Genomic DNA, 10,158 nt, shown 5'->3' on the forward strand with positions numbered 1-10,158 from the left:
GCCTCAAAAAGTAAAAATAAAGTATATATAAAACAAACACAAAAAGGAAGGCAGGTGATATACCTCAATTATAGAGCTCTTACCTAGCATGGGTAAGGCTCCAAAACTGGAAAAGAAGAAAGAAGATTTAAAAAGAGGGAAAGAACCTCCCTCCTTTAGGGCTGAACTTTGAATATTCAAGTGTATCCCATGTACCTGCCGTACCTCAGTAAGATACTTCTGTAGTGGTTATATGTATTCTTTTCCACAGTAAAAAAGTCAAAAGATCACAGTGTTTGTGAGCATATTAACACAAACTTACAACCCTTAGAACTACTGGCCTGAGTAATGTTACCATTGTACAAAATGAGCCAGTAAACTGGCTACCAGCAAAATTAAGAGCCACTTCCAATTAAGTTTATTTTTCTGGTTCTGATTCTCTCTCTGTCTCTCTCTTTATTCTTTCTGTACTTGCTTTTTCTTCTCATGAATATTTATTTGACTTTGAATTACATAGACTACTCAATGGTGTGCATTTTAAACAGAACTTGCTGAACATTTTTATTCTTAAAATATTTAGCACATGTGCTGCACATAAATACGAATTATTAAGATATACATATGACTTATGAATGTGTTCATTGTGAAACATAACAAAACCCAAGGACTTCCCAAGATGGAGTAATGGTGACTGCGACGTGTCCGGGCTGGTGTGCATGCTGCATTCATGAGAAGCCTGGCTTCAGGGCAACTGCAATTGTAAACTTCTTAAGCACTGAACTAAATCTTGTAACTCGTCCAATTCTGTTGCACAAACATTTAAAACTGAGCACTTGCCTAAATTATGTAAGGCATTTTTAATGAATTTCATCTAACCGACTAGACAAAAGCAATAATCAGTGAGAGGACAAGACCCTGGTCTGACTTGACTCACCAATGACCATCCCACAGGGGGCCACAGGCAGGACTCAGCCACTGCTCCCTGAATGGATGAGTGAGTGAATGCTGTGAATGGGCAAGTGGAAGAATAATGTGAGTGACTGAATGAACGAATTCTTGAGTAGATGAGTGGGGTGAATGAATGAATGAATGGTTGAGCACGTGGCACACTGGTGAATCCAGCTGGCCAGTCCTTCCTGTTCTCCTTAAGGGGGATCCATTTTCTCAGTCGATCTTGTCCTCCTTTCTTTATTTTAATCTAGACACAAATGGGCTCCGTTTCCTCTGGTGCCCTGCTTTTCAAGGCGAGCAGCAAAACTGGGCTAATCAGTCCAATTTAGGGACAGTACAATGCCGCTTGCTGGTTTGCTTAGTAGTAAGGGCTGTTCACACTACAACTTCCTTGTGCTGGCTCCTGTGACTCAAAAGTTTCTTGAACCGTGAGACTTGGGTTTGTAACTGCTGACACTAAACTTACTGATATAAGGAGCCAGTGTTGTCACATGTGCATATATATATATATATATATATATATATGACCATGCATATATTTATTTTGCTGCTTTTAACCAAAATGCATTGTTTTAAAATTTTTTATTTATTATGTTTATTTTTCATATGTATGAGTATTGCTTGCATGCATGTAAGTGCACCTGTGTTATGTAATGCCTTCAGAGGTCAGAAGAGGGCATTGGATCCCTTGGAACTCTGTTAGCTTCCATGTGGGTGCTGGAAACTGAACCTGGGTCCTCTGCAAGAGTAGCCAGGGCTCTTAACAGCTGCGCCATCTCTGCAACCCCCCAAATGCATTCTTAATAACTCATTGTATGTATCTGAACTGTTTCACCGTCTTTGGGGAACAAAAGAAAAGGGAAACATGCTATTGTATTTCCTCAGTAAGAACTGAGATTAGATAAATACAAATTTTCAACATCTTAAACCCTTCCTAGAAAATTAGAAAAAAAATACATTTGTTCAAACAGATGTTTGAGGCAAAATGGGAATAGATTTAATGTCTGTAAATTAAGACTAATAGTTGAGTTGAAAGACAGGGATTTTTTTTTTTGGATTTTCCCTGAAATGTTTCTGAAAATGGGTTTTTAATGGATGATTCCTTCTTTGCACTCCAATTTTGTGATCAAATTCCTGGAGAATCAATTAAACACAATGCATTTCCTGTTCTTCAAGTAGGTGTTATTATAGAAAAAGAGGAATCATAGTTTTTCACTGTTAGTCTAAAAACAGAGACTCTCTGGCCTTTGACCCATTCTGTAATCAGGCTTAGAAGCATAGCCACTGGATGGAAAACTGGATTTGTTCCTAGTTGTGCAGAAACAGAAAACATATCACTCTTAGTGGATCTCTTTCCTCTCACTCCAAGCTAAACATCCATCAGAAGTGTATTTTACGGGCTGGAGAGATGGCTCAGTGGTTAAGAACACTGGTTGTTCTTGCAGAAGACCCGGGTTTAAATCCCAGAACCCACATGGCAGCTAACAACTGTTCGTAACTCCAGTCCCAGGGGGCTCTGACAGCCTTTTCTGACCTCTGCGGGCATTGCACGACATGGGTGCACTTACCTACATGCAGGCAATACACACATACACATAAAATAAAAATAGTAAATAAAATTTTAAAAAGAAGTGTATTTTAATAAAAAATGTGTTGTTAATGAAAATGCAGTAACTATATTTATGTTATAATTACTGCAAACTACAACTAAGGGAATTTGTAATCACTAATAATAAAATTAGTGGTAGCCATAGATAGTGTAACTTTAGACCCACAGCTGATGATGGCTTGCTGTTCTGAATGACAGGGCACTATCCGACTTCATGCTCAGAGGAAAGCCAGACAAAAAGTGCACTGTGATACTGAAATGGGAATAAATTAAATTGGAAAATATGCCACAATTATGTACAACTTATATAATCTGGATATTTAATTTTAATGATTGTTTTGAGAATCAATATTTATATTCATGAATAATATAGGTCACTGCACACATCAAGGATATATTCAGTCTTCAATACTAGATATATATTAGCAACCCAAATCCATACTAATTGCCTAAAAACCTGGTAAACTTTACAACGCATTAAAATTAAACCTAGCAATTTGCCTATGTATTGTGTATTTTGTATTGCTGACAGAGTTCCTACATAAGCACTTTAATAAATTTTTATTCAATTGCAAATTATACCAAGGTTAAAAATCATTGTAAATCAGTATCAGTGAAAAATAATTTGTGGCTTAGTTCTGATAGTGGTAAAAATTGCTTTAAATTAAGGATCTGAAATTAAAGTTAGGCTAAAAATCAGAGAAAATATTGGCAATCAAAAGATTACCCCTGCATACACAAGAAAGCATCTATTGTTAAGGAAGTGATTTTTTTTCATGTTTTTTTTTAACTTGAAAACAAACAGCAGTAATAATAAAAGTACAGAAATGAAATATAGCAAATATCAATTTCAAAACAAAATGAGCAGAATCAGGCAACATTTAAACTTAAATATTAGGCTTAATATCAACTAATGGGGGACAATGAAGCACAAAATATCTATTATTTTCAGTATTTATTTATTTATGTTTCAGATAGGATTTTCCTAAATAGCCCAGGCTAACCTTAAATTCTTGAAAATCCTTCCTCAGTCTCCAGAGTACAGAGATTACAGGTGAGTTACTGCCCCTTTGGAATAGATTTTAAAACTTCTAAAGACCAAACAATAAAATGATTTTAACCATCTCCTTAGTAGAAATTCTGTGAACACACTCCAAAGATCCACCATTTTCCGTCAACTCTAATTGCCTTTGTACCCCAATATATTCTGATATATCCACTCCCCCACCACACACACTTCATGTCTGGTTAGAGTCTGTTTCCATTGTCTTATTACAAAACACCTTCTGCCTATTTTCCTTCCACTGGAACTGAAATCAAGCTGTCACAGACAGAACAACAAACAAACAAAATTGACTGCTTGCCACATACATGAAGATGCCTAATTCTTTCTCTAGGGTGAAGTATGACCCCTTCATCAAGGTTGTTCCCTTGAGTAACTGAGCTGACAGCCAAATGATTTACCACAGCCACTGCCTGGAGTTTCAAGGTACAGCCTACGTCACCAGCGGAACACTGGAGTTCAGATTTCACAGGAAGGGAGATGCTACAGGGGAGTTCTGAGAGAAGTTCAGTGGATGTGGACGTGAACATTACAGAGGGGAAACATCCGTGCTGGTGAAAATGCAGTTGGATTTTATTTCTGTATTTTTTGATTTATAATCAGTGTAAGCCAGAAAATACCAACCATGTTTTCTAATCTAAGATTAAAATAATGGTAATCACACACCCATTAGAATGAATGTATAAAAATACCTTTAGGAAGAGAGTCAAGACCACACTAAACTGGGAAGCCAGAATTTAAAATCCAGACTGCAATGGTGCTGAGCCAGATATTTGCCCTCAAGACATCTTTGACGGTTGGATACTCTGAAATCCCAAAAGCATTCATGTGAAACTGTGTGTTTCTCACGTGGACATACATGCTTATTGTACGTGGACATTCTTGTGGCATATTATTTCTGATTTATTGTGGCAAAATAGATTCAAAGTATAGACTGAGTAACTCAACAGCATCAGAAGAGCCCAGAAAGTTCTTTGAGGCTGTAGAATTTACACTCAGATTGTCATTTAGGTCTAAATCTTTTCTCAGTGTTTTTTTTTTTTTTTTTTTCTGATAGAGTGTCACTATGTAGCCTTGACTGGCCTGGAACTCACTATGTAGACCAGGCTGGCCTCAATCTCACACAGAGATCCACCAGCCTCTGCTTCCCTCCCATGTACTGAGACTAAAAGCATGTGCCACTTCTGCCAAACTCTGCTGATGCCAATTCCTGCACATGTCTGACAGCTGTACCTCGATTTTCTTTGTTCCTCCTTTGACAATGAAAATGTTAAGAATTTTTTTTCATCGACTGGATTTCCTTAGAACACAGTTAGATTCCTAGAAAGTTCTCTATGTTCAATATTGTATCTGGGCCCACAACTACCTGTGAGTGAACCAAATAGCACAAAGTGCTAGTGTTTGAGGTACAAAGTTAGGAAAAGTCCTCAGGAAAATACTTGGCAAACACTAAGTTTATAGGAGTGCTTTTAAAGCATAAACACAGTGATTATGAATGAATTTATACCATATGATCAAATAATCTTGATAATTTCATCATTCTAATTTTAGCAAAGTGTTTTTCTGAAATATATCCACAGTTCCAGACTGTACAGGGCTGGTTATTTTCTTGTCTTGATAGATAAGAAAGTGGGCATTTTTAGAGCAATCAACATTTTTCCCATACATACCAGTTTCATGTGATAAGATTGGCAACAAAATGGTAAAGAATAGATCCTGAAGAGATGAGATCTTCAAGTGCGAAAGCTCCATCACTTATTACCTGTGCGTGCTGGAGGAGTGTGTTTACTTGTGTTAGGTGAATTTCAATTAGCAATACCACACTCACAGCATTTTCATGTGGATAAATTAACTGCAAACATGTCAGAAAAATGAACTATAATCAAGTTTAACAAGACTTTGCTAATGCTAGGTGTTGGCAAAGCCCCATATTTCAAAGTGTGAGATCTTCTTCATATATACTTTTCCACAGTACAGCTACTAAAATCAACCCTTTCATTTAGCTTGTTCATTTCCCCAGCATTTACTGTGTATATGTGGTAGGAAGACCAAAGACAGATGCATTGTTAACAGAGAGTCACCACTGAGCATTACTGTATATAGGTTTATACATACTGATCAATTTAGACAAACAGTATCAATGCAGGTTAATCTCACAGAGGATTAATGGCAAGTACAATCTAGTATAGTCTATTTGGAAAAAAAACATAATAAAAGCAGCATTGAGCTTGGAATTATGCACATGGCTCCCATCATTCTTTTGAGATGGTCTTCTCACTGCCAAACAGACCCTCCAGCTCAGTGAGATGAGCCTGTCAGACATCTCTTTTGAGTACACACCACATGCCAAAGAGGTAGAGAGGCAGGGAAGATAAAGTTTTACTAGAGCAGAGAAGTTAGAGAACAGAGGTGAGGAAAGGCAGTCCACTACCAAAACAGAAAGAGGCTGCAAAATGCACTGCTTTGTGCCGCTTGGTGGTCAAACTCTGCTACAGACCGTTAACTGTGCCCTCTCGCCACATTAATCGCTAGTAGAACCCCTCAGTCGTTTGGAGCTTTTGGATTGCTACTTGGAGCAGCATCAGGCAGGGTTTGGTGACTCTAGGTTGGGGAGATTGCTGCTTGCCTGCATGCCGAGCCCTCCATTTCAAATATTAAGATCGCCTCTGAAAATTGATTATATTCTATGGCTCAAACAACCAGTTTCACAGATGCTGTATCACTGGAGTGCTTTATAGAATCTCCCCACATTGTTTTGCTCACAGCACAACTAGTTCATCTGAACTAGAGAGGGCTCAGATAAAGTACAAGCCATATTTTAGAAACACATAAGCAAATATTTTGAAATGAAAACAGACTTAAGTGAGCAAATTCATTATGGATTTCATTTAAAACATTTTAATGAGGGTCTATATCATATGCTAATGTAAAATCAGTACCATGATGATGGCAGCCCGTGCTGCTGGGGAGAGGCACTCTGGGGTGGGCACTGTCTCCCTAAGCACAGTGAAGATTTCATTATGTCAGTCTGTGATAAACAGAGCATCCCAGGTCTTTTCTCATGCTGGGGGACGTGCAACACCTGCAGTATAATTAGGTACTCAGAAATCCGTGTGTACTTTAAAAGTGCTTTATATAACTGTTATTATGCATCAGGGGACGCCTTTGGCTCAGCTGCTAACCTTTTCACTGCAGAGTTCAAGAGTGCGGGCGAGGTGTCCATGGGCGATGTAGAGTGGATGAGAAATTTGGAGGAAAGCTTGTTTACTGAGAGAAGGCTGCTTGCCATGCCCAGGAACATTTATATTTCCATCCCTGGTGTTAAATCAATTCCCCTCTCCACGCCCTGACTCAGAGCAGAGGTCATTAAGAAGCCAGTTAAGTGCTTAATTGGGTTCTGAAGGAGGTTTCTCCATTAACATTAATTAAGGTCTCCCTGGGTGCAAGAAAGCGCATCTGCCAGGTAGGGGTTTCTGGGTTCACCTCTCCTCCCCTTGCTGTATCAGCAAAACTAGTGCTTTTTTAGCTTTTGTTTTTGCCTAGATTCAGAAGAAAGCTCTCGGTGCCTGCAAGGATATGGGGTAAAGGAACTTCTACTGCGAATGGAAGCCTAGGGAAGCTACAGGAAAGAAATTCTCCCCAGAAGTGTTTGCCCTTGAGAAGAGTGATGATGGAGTTGTGGAGAGACAATATGGTAGTCGCTGCCAGCTGCCGGCAGTTACCTTTATGTGGAGGTACCGTCTTCTATTTTTATAAAAAGGAACACATTTGAGTTAAACTTGCTATTATGAATACATTAATTTTATTAGGTGGACTCAAATGACATTCTTGATATTCATCCTTTTGGGCTGAAAAACAGAAAGTTCATATGATTCAATATAATAAAGTCAAAACATTCCTATTGTAAACAGAAAAGGAAAAAGTAATCTACTTAGAAGATGCAGAGAATTTTTATTCCCCGCCTTCACCTCTATACACCTTCCATCTTCTAGAACCAGAAGCATAGAATAGGTCAACAGTTTTTTCTATGCTAGTCTGATAAAGAAAAAGTCCACGTCCAAGTCTTTTTTTGTATGTAATTATATTGTACATATTGGCATTATATTTTTCCCTATAAGCTTTCATCCTTTTTGCCTTTCAAAATAGACAAAACAGTAGAATTATATAGGAAAATTACAAAATTCAAGGTAAGAAATATTTATTGCTTGCCTTGTAAGGACTGAGAGGAATGCAAAGATATGACCAAGAAAATTGAGAGAGAACACACACACACAGAGAAAGAGAGAGGAAATAAATCTCTCAGTGCAGTTTGATGTAGACACTGGAGATGCAGTGACAGCTGTTGGGTGCAGATCCAAGGCCTTTCAGTCACTGAAGGAAAGCTTAAATAGCACTGACTTTGACAAGGAGAGTTGGCAACTAAGTTTTATAATTGATTTTTCCCTGGTTGGGCTAACAAGGAGAATCTAAGAAAGAATACTTGGTCTAAAGCAGCCTGTATGACAAGATGCATGTGTTTTTAAATAAAAGCCATACATTCTTCAGTTATTCTATTTTTTGCCGTCTCAAATTTATGTCATTTTAAATATTACATGGTTAACACGTATTGAAGAATAAGACAGCTAGAGGGTGATGCTGTTAATGGTTCGTGCAAATGAGGTTTTCTCCCTGGCCCTCTTTTGCTGTAAATAAGTGTGAAAATTTGAAGTTGTGTTATTGATAGACTAGAGGAAAATAAATCCCTTAACATGAAAAGTACCACCTAGCAATCCCTGTTCCGAATTATTTACCTCCTGCCAACACCTTGTGTTGGCTAAGAGCTCTTCTCAAGGTGTTCTGATAATATACAGAAGTAAGGAGGTAACTCTTAATTTTTTTTTTTTTTTTTTTTTTTTTTTACAATTTTGAGTGTCAGAAGTGGTCAGTGCATTTGAAACCCGGAACCTAAAACACGAATTCCAACCGGAAGAACTGAAAGGACCGGAAGCCTTTGATTCCTGTAAGGTTCCACCTAAGGCGTCTCTGAACGGACCTCCCCACCGTCAGCAAAGGAGTCTATGTTGTCTGTCATGGAAGCCCCTAGCATTTTTAAGGATTTCTACTTTTTTTTTTTTGGTCTTTTTGAGACAGGGTCTCCCTGTAGCTCCAGCTGGCCTTGAACTCACAGAGATCCGCCTGCCTCTGTCTCCCGAGTGCTGGAATTAAAGGCGTGAGCCACCATGCCTGGCTGATTTCAACATTTCTATTATCAAATAGACTTCAAGATGCTGGATGTTAAAGAGATGTGTTGGAACTCAGATGAAAGTTAGGTCACACGTAATAAACAAGCCCTGATTAAGTCTAAATTTAAACTCCTGCAAATAAGGTCTGGGAAGCAAGGAGACCTGATCTGTGCGTCAGTCCTGCAAATCACAGCAATTTCCTCCTCTGCAGTCACCATGACGTAAGCACTTGGAAACAAAGCCAAGGTAATGAAGGGCAAGGCTGATTGCTCCTACCGTGGGGCCTGGCATGGCATTAGAGCTCACAGGGCAGGCAGCTCAATGGGCCTAATCAGCAGGTTTGGCTGATGATGGAAAGCCTGCTTCTGGGAACAAAAAACCCGACACCAGATTCAGTCTAGGAGGGTACAGAAAATACCAGAGATCTCAAAAGTGAGAGCTGGAAAGTGATCACGTGATCGGATAGATTCCTGCTAGATCTTAGATTCTAGGCTAGTTCACTTAGAACAATCAATGGTCCTGGTATCTGCTGAATACCATGTTGCTTCACAAATTTTCTTAGCCAGTCCTTAAGTAACAAGGCAGGAAGTGTTGCCGCAAGACGAAACCCACCCAGGCTGGTCGCAGGTCCAGCTTCTGAGTTGCTGCATGTGAGCTTCAAAGAATGACTGTTATTGTTCTATGCACTTAGGAATTGTCACAAAACAACTAAAAGAGTTTTTGAACAAGTATATGTGTAAAAGCAAAGATATCCCCTAGATCGTAAGTCTTCTATCAGGAAGATCGCGCAAACCAGTAAAGAAATCTGGAAATCTGGAAGCTGAGGAAGGTGAAGCCCAGTGAAAACAGAGTCTAAGCAGGACGCCACTGCAGGGTTCATGATCTTCTTCACCAGTGGCATCTTCTATTTCTAGCAAGGAAAGACTATAAGAGGAATCTGCAGTGTGCTGTGTGTGAAAACACAAACTAAGCACTTTAATAAAAGGCATTAATGGATCTCATTCCACAGTGCGGGTGCACTGATTCCCAATCTTTTAATCTTCATAAAATCTCGAGTTAAGTACTCTTTGGGTACCAAAATAGAAATCCAAGGGGAAAACACCCCCAACAGATCATTAGAGCCAAGATTTGGGGGAACAAGAAGGACAAAAATACATAAGTGGTTTGCTTACAGAGCTTATTTCTGTCTGGCTGTGCAGCAAGTTACATAAGCAGATCTTAGGCAGGAAGAACAGAGCACTGATCGATGGGAGCTAAATTGAATTCAGTACCAGCACAGCTACGTTTACCACCCAAGGCCACTAAGCAAGGGGGAGAGCTTAAAATAATGGAGG

Source organism: Nannospalax galili, unplaced genomic scaffold (genome assembly GCF_000622305.1).
Source record: "Nannospalax galili isolate Female #2095 unplaced genomic scaffold, S.galili_v1.0 scaffold804, whole genome shotgun sequence".
Lineage (NCBI taxonomy): Eukaryota > Metazoa > Chordata > Mammalia > Rodentia > Spalacidae > Nannospalax > Nannospalax galili.